The 6,000-nt window shown below is 39.5% G+C and overlaps 1 gene segment (V, D, J or C); it reads left to right on the top strand.

Moving 5' to 3' along the window:
* Positions 1-3,532: 3,532 nt before the first annotated feature.
* The window catches only part of LOC311506741 (immunoglobulin heavy variable 1-46-like), a 67,048-nt gene continuing 64,580 nt past the window's right edge, over positions 3,533-6,000 (top strand). Inside the window, exon 1 of the V gene segment in view lies at positions 3,533-3,629.

Genomic DNA, 6,000 nt, shown 5'->3' with positions numbered 1-6,000 from the left:
ACAGATCTTGGTTCATTTAGAAGAGGAAAATGTTCAACATTGCTGAACTACATGTGGATCCTGTTTATTTGATCAATAAATTTACTTAAGTCAATATATTTTCCTCCATATATTTGTTTCATTGGTGTTTGTTTGGTTTGATTTCTAATCATTCTCTCTTTTGGAGGTTTTCCTGTTTGGAGCTGGAGCTCAAGAAGCCGCTCTTGAACGCCACATATCCACCAGGTGTTTCCAATCTGGACTACACAATCTAGTATTTAGAGGGGGAGAGAGGGGGATTGCTTTCTGTTGTATTTCCTTTTCTTTTAAGCCTAGTAACATTAATTTGAGATTAAAACTTTTGTTTTGAAGTTATTGTATTTAAAAGGGTTTAATTTAAAAACCTCTTTGTTCACATTTGTAGTTTCTTGGTTAGGTTGTTTTTATTTCAAACTTTGCAGCTTAAAGATGGTTTAGTCCAAAGGGTATTTAAGATCACGTGTGAAGGCAGCCTTTTTTTTCTTCTTCTTCTTCTTCTTCTTCTTCTTCTTCTTCTTCTTCTTCTTCTTCTTCTTCTTCTTCTTCTTCTTCTTTCTTTCTTTCTTTCTTTCTTTCTTTCTTTCTTTCTTCCTTCCTTCCTTCCTTCCTTCCTTCCTTCCTTCCTGGCCATAGTAACCTGTAAGATCGTTAACATCCAGTATCACTGCTGCCAGGTTGTGTTTTCCCTGAACCTTTTTATTTGTTGTTGTATTAAAAACTCTCAGAGCTCTGAATTCTGCCGTTTCATGTTCATCATTTTAGGGAACTTTGTGCTTCTTCAGAAGGCTGCTCTCATTCTGTGGGGTAAAAACATCAATCCCTAACAGAGTCAGATTGTTTCTCTGAGTAAAGAGGGTCTTTCTCAGCATCAAATCATGGAGACTGAATTGTCCAAAGGGGGCAGTGCATGGAACCCTAACCACCTCTTTAGAATTCAAAACAAACCAGTCCAGACAAAAATCTCTACTAGTTTAAAATATGTATATATGATAATATGAAACAATATTGACTCAACATCTAAATTAATAATAGAACAATGTCATGACTTTTTAAAGGTGAGACTGGAAATTTACTGTCACTTGTTTTAAAACACTAGAGGGCGCTCTAGGACCAGAGACCTGGAATGTCAGAGTTTGACAACTTTCCTGGGGTCAAGGCCTCTGACAAGCAGCAATCACTTACTTCAGCACTGGACAGCTCCTCTGAACCCCTCTCTACTGCCAGGCTAACACAAGGAGAGGTAACTTCAGCACTGGACAGTGTCTACGGGGGACACATCAACTTCACCTGTCTCTGCTTGAAGCTTTAGTTGTACATGTTCCCTCTCACAGTACAGCTTCAACATATTGACATGACAGAGATGAGATCTGCATCAATGACCTGGAGTGGACAAGAGATAGTTTGTATCACTAACCAGTATATTGAGCTTCCAAGCTAGACCCAGGGAAGCAATACTAAAACCTTGTCACCAGGTAAAAATGTTCTACTTTTCATGTGCTCTTCAAACCAACCTTTCATCCTGACCTGTGCTGCCTCAACATTAACTCTGGCTTTTTAACAAGCGTAGTCTAAACCTGGAATTGCTCCCACAGTCCAACTTGTTTGGTTCAGTGTTTTCACACAGTCATTTTACACCTTAAAGGTTTAATGGACCTTGGACTGTACGGACAAATACCAACTCAGATGGACTAAACCCCAGAGATTCCTGTACCACCTCCCTTATGGCAAACATCTGTAAATGAACTCCTTCATCCCAGTCTTTTTCAAACTTCAGACAGTATGTGCGTAACATGATGTCTGTAATGTTTGATATTTGTTCTCTTATAATTATTTGATAATCGTTTGATGGAGTGTGTGGAAAGGCCTTAAAAGCAACTGATAATGGTTTATTTATTCAGATTAATTTTCTGTTGTCATCTGGTCTAATCATCACCAACACGTAAATAACTATATACATATGTAAAATATTCCCTCCTGTCGTCAGCACATAACTTATCACATTCAACTACATCCTGCCTGAGAGGAGGAGTCAATGCAAAAATGAGGTATATTTCAAAAGAAACATTCTGTGAAGTTAACCATTCATAGGATGAGGACCAAGGCAATGGATAAGGCAGTCAGTGTTTATGGTAGGGTTAGGAAATAGACGGGTTCAACAGATAAGAACAGAAGAAGAAGAAAAGATAAGGGACAGTTGAAGGACAAGCGGTCAAAGGTCAGGTGTGAAAACGGCCAAACGTTTAGGTTAATGTTTGGAGACAGGAACCTTGGAGCTAGAAAATTAATTATTAAGCTGAGTTTAAAGGTATCTTTTCCGTGAGAAAGGAATTCTGTATGTTTCCCATATGGTGGAGCGATGACCTTATGTCCTGATGTTATGCATTTAGATAAACATGTTTGGGTATAAAAGGAGACGACCGGAGGAGAACGGGAGAGTCTCAATTTGGCAGAAGGGCTCTCCAAGCAATCCTGGATGCTTGTACTTAGATGCTGTAGTCTTTTTTAATAAACCTTTTTATATGCAAGAGAGACAGTGTCAGCGGAGATCTTTTTCTTCATCATCTTCACATCATCACCGGCAAATAAACAACAAAACAAAGATGTCTTCCACCTCTACTTATCTGACTGCAGAGAGGATGACAGAGAACAGTGGACACACAGTTTAACATGATGGACTGTAGGACAGGACTGCTGCTTTTAACTATCTGCTGGGCAGGTCAACACTTTCACTCATCTCCATTTTACATAGCTTTGATTGGAGTCAGCAGCTTATTTCACTTGATGCTTTTTATTCTCTTGACAGGTGTTGATGGTCAGACTCTGACACAATCTGAACCAGTGGTTAAAAGACCTGGAGAATCCCACAAACTGACCTGTACAGGCTCTGGATACACATTCAGCAGCTACTGGATGGGTTGGGTCAGACAGGCTCCTGGAAAAGGACTGGAGTGGATTGCATATAGTAATGGTGATGGTAGCGACAAGTCCTACTCTCAGTCGGTTCAAGGCCGGTTCACCATCTCCAGAGACAACAACAGAGAACAGCTGTTTCTGCAGATGAACAGTCTGAAGACTGAAGATTCTGCTGTTTATTATTGTGCTCGAGGCTCACAGTGACTGAAGTTGGTTGAGCAGCTGTACAAAAACCTCCAGTCCTCCTCCATGTCATAAAGTTATCATAATAAAGCTCCTTTGTTTGAGTAGTTAAAATAGGGCAACAAACAGTAACCACAGACATTTGAAAATAACCCAGCCAGTAATGATTGATAAGTAATGATCATCTATGGTCTGTAGAAATAATATTACTGGAAGGATATATTTTACTTTTCCCATTATTTATTTTCAGATGAGACAGAAGCTGAATGATAAATATCATCTCAAATCAAGCCTCAAACCCAACCGTCCCGCCCATGTAAAAATACAGAGAGACACAGAGACATACAGACACACCCACACACACACCCACACACACCCACATACAAGCTCACACCCACTGTCCACGCTAGAGCGATACATGGCCGGGCACCGAGACCTGGATCAAGGAGAAAGCCACCTTTGGGGGCCAACCAGAGACATCCCTGACCTGGGCAGACAGGAGGCCCCACACCAAGGTACAGAGCCCTCTAGCCACAAGGGCCTGAACCGCCCTCAGGACAGTACCTCCATCAGTAGACCAGCAGCAACTCCCACTGTGGTAGGCCCCCATGAGGAGACACTGGAGCTAAAAGCTGAGGGACTAAAACTGTAAAATAGGAGAAAAATTAACAAAATAGATAAAATGCTTTTTAGAACATTAAAACATGTAGTTAAAGCATATGATTAAAATAGCATAGAATAGAGATTAAATATGATAAAAAGTCTGATTAAAAGAACTAAAGGAAATCAATGAAATCAATTAAGGCTTTATTGAAAGGTGGGTCTTGAGCCTCTTTTTGTAAACATCGTCAGTCTCTGTGGCCCTGAGGTTCTCTAGCAGGCTGTTCCACAATTGGGAGCCATAATAACGACTATCTAGTTGTGTGGTTTGCTTATACCCATCCAGCTGAACTCAAAATTTGAATTATTTTTTTCCAATTTGCTGTAGTTTGAATATAAAATTATAGAGAACACTTCAGAGAGATTTAGAACAAATAGATAAATAAATATTTCAGTTTTGGTCTCACTTATCTGTCCTAGTTTCATCTTGACCTTTGACCCTCAGAGTATTTCTTTCTGTCATCCTTGTGTCCAAGTGATGGATTTTCGCTCTCACTGTTCTGAGATAATAAGCTGAAAAAGTTTTCCTATGAACCAGTATTGAGTTTCCTGTTTTATTTTGTAAAGTTCTTCCTTGGTTTCCTGTTTAGTGTTCCTCCCTGTGTTTTCCTCTCTTTGATTGTTTCATTGGTTTCTCCTCGTGTGCTCCGTCCTCATTAGTTTCACCTGTGTCTCGTCACCCCTCTGCCCACTTGTGTGTATATCGCCCTGCCTTTCCCTTTGTTCTCTGTCGTGTTGTCTGTTATTCTTCCTGTGTTGTGTGGAACTTTTGTCCTGTTATTTCTCCTGTCTTCTTATTTTCCTGCCATCCCTGCAGAGCCTTTCGTTTTTCTGTTAAATGGACACTTGGCTGCTAAATGTTTATTGGTCAGCTGTGAGTCAGTTCACACTGATTCTCAGCAGAGTATTATGAGTACATCTGAGGACAGATGCTTTATATTATTGCATGCTCTCATCTGCTCCACAATAAGCTTCCAGGCAGTGATGTGGAACAGAGCTTTGAACTGCTGAATGTTCCTTTTTAAACCTGTAGAGGGAGCTCTATGCAAAGTTATGCTCCTTTATAAACACATCATCTGGAACTCTCATGTCATTTGTGACAGAGCAGTTTGGAGACTTTTATTAAATTTGACAAACACTCTGATTATAAAGTGTTAAACTACGGAAAATCTACTTTCCTGAAGTTTGCTCTTTATACTTAGTGGTCACGGTAAGAAAATAATTTCTGCTCTAAATCAAACTGGACCACTCTCCATCTATATTAATTGTATGAATTAATATATTAATATTAAAGTAATACATATTTTCATCATTTTAGATGTACATTTATTTTTATCTTTTTAAATCACTAACAGTAACAGAAGTCTTAATAATAATTTTAAAACACTGGTGTGACTTTGTGAGATGACAAAAAAGAAGTTTGTCATTGCTCAGAATAATGACTAGTGTACCTGATATCTTAACCAAGACTGACATTTTGTAATTAATACAATCCTCATGGTTGTAGTGTTGATGATATACACAGATCAGAGAGGACTGACTTGATGACATCAGTTATTAATTTTACCAAATATAGGACTGGTGTGTCTGTGTGTCTCTGAGAGGACAATGACATTTAATATTTGTCCAAAAGTCAAATTGTGAGTTGATTCCCTTGAATGTGACTTTAATAGATGGAGTGATGTAGGAGGAGCTGACTGTAACCAAATTCTCACAGGGCTGCAGTTGACATCATATTTAAAGGGGAGTTGAAAAGCTACTAATCACACTGTCAACATGGCTGACAGAAAGCTGACACTCTTGGTGGTTGCTCTGTTTGTTTGGAGTGGAGCTGAAGGTTGGACCATAACAGAGTCTGAACCAGTGGTTAAAAGACCTGGAGAGTCTCACAGACTGACCTGTACAACATCTGGACTGGACTTCAGCAGCTACAGTATGACCTGGGTCAGACAGGCTCCTGGAAAAGGACTAGAGTGGATCAGTTTAATCTATTCTGACAGTAGCAGCAAATTCTACTCTCAGTCAGTTCAAGGCCGGTTCACCATCTCCAGAGACAACAGCAAAGAACAGGTGTATCTGCAGATGAACAGTCTGAAGACTGAAGATTCTGCTGTTTATTATTGTGCTCGACGCTCACAGTGACTGAAGTTGGTTGAGCAGCTGTACAAAAACCTACCGTATCATCAAAATGGTGTTTTAGGATGACATTCCTTCTTTTAACTGTAA

This window comes from Chelon labrosus, assembly GCF_963514085.1.
Source record: "Chelon labrosus genome assembly, chromosome: 21".
NCBI classification, from domain to species: Eukaryota; Metazoa; Chordata; class Actinopteri; order Mugiliformes; family Mugilidae; genus Chelon; species Chelon labrosus.
Note: the sequence above shows the minus strand (reverse complement) of the source record. Positions and strands in the feature narration are given on the sequence as shown.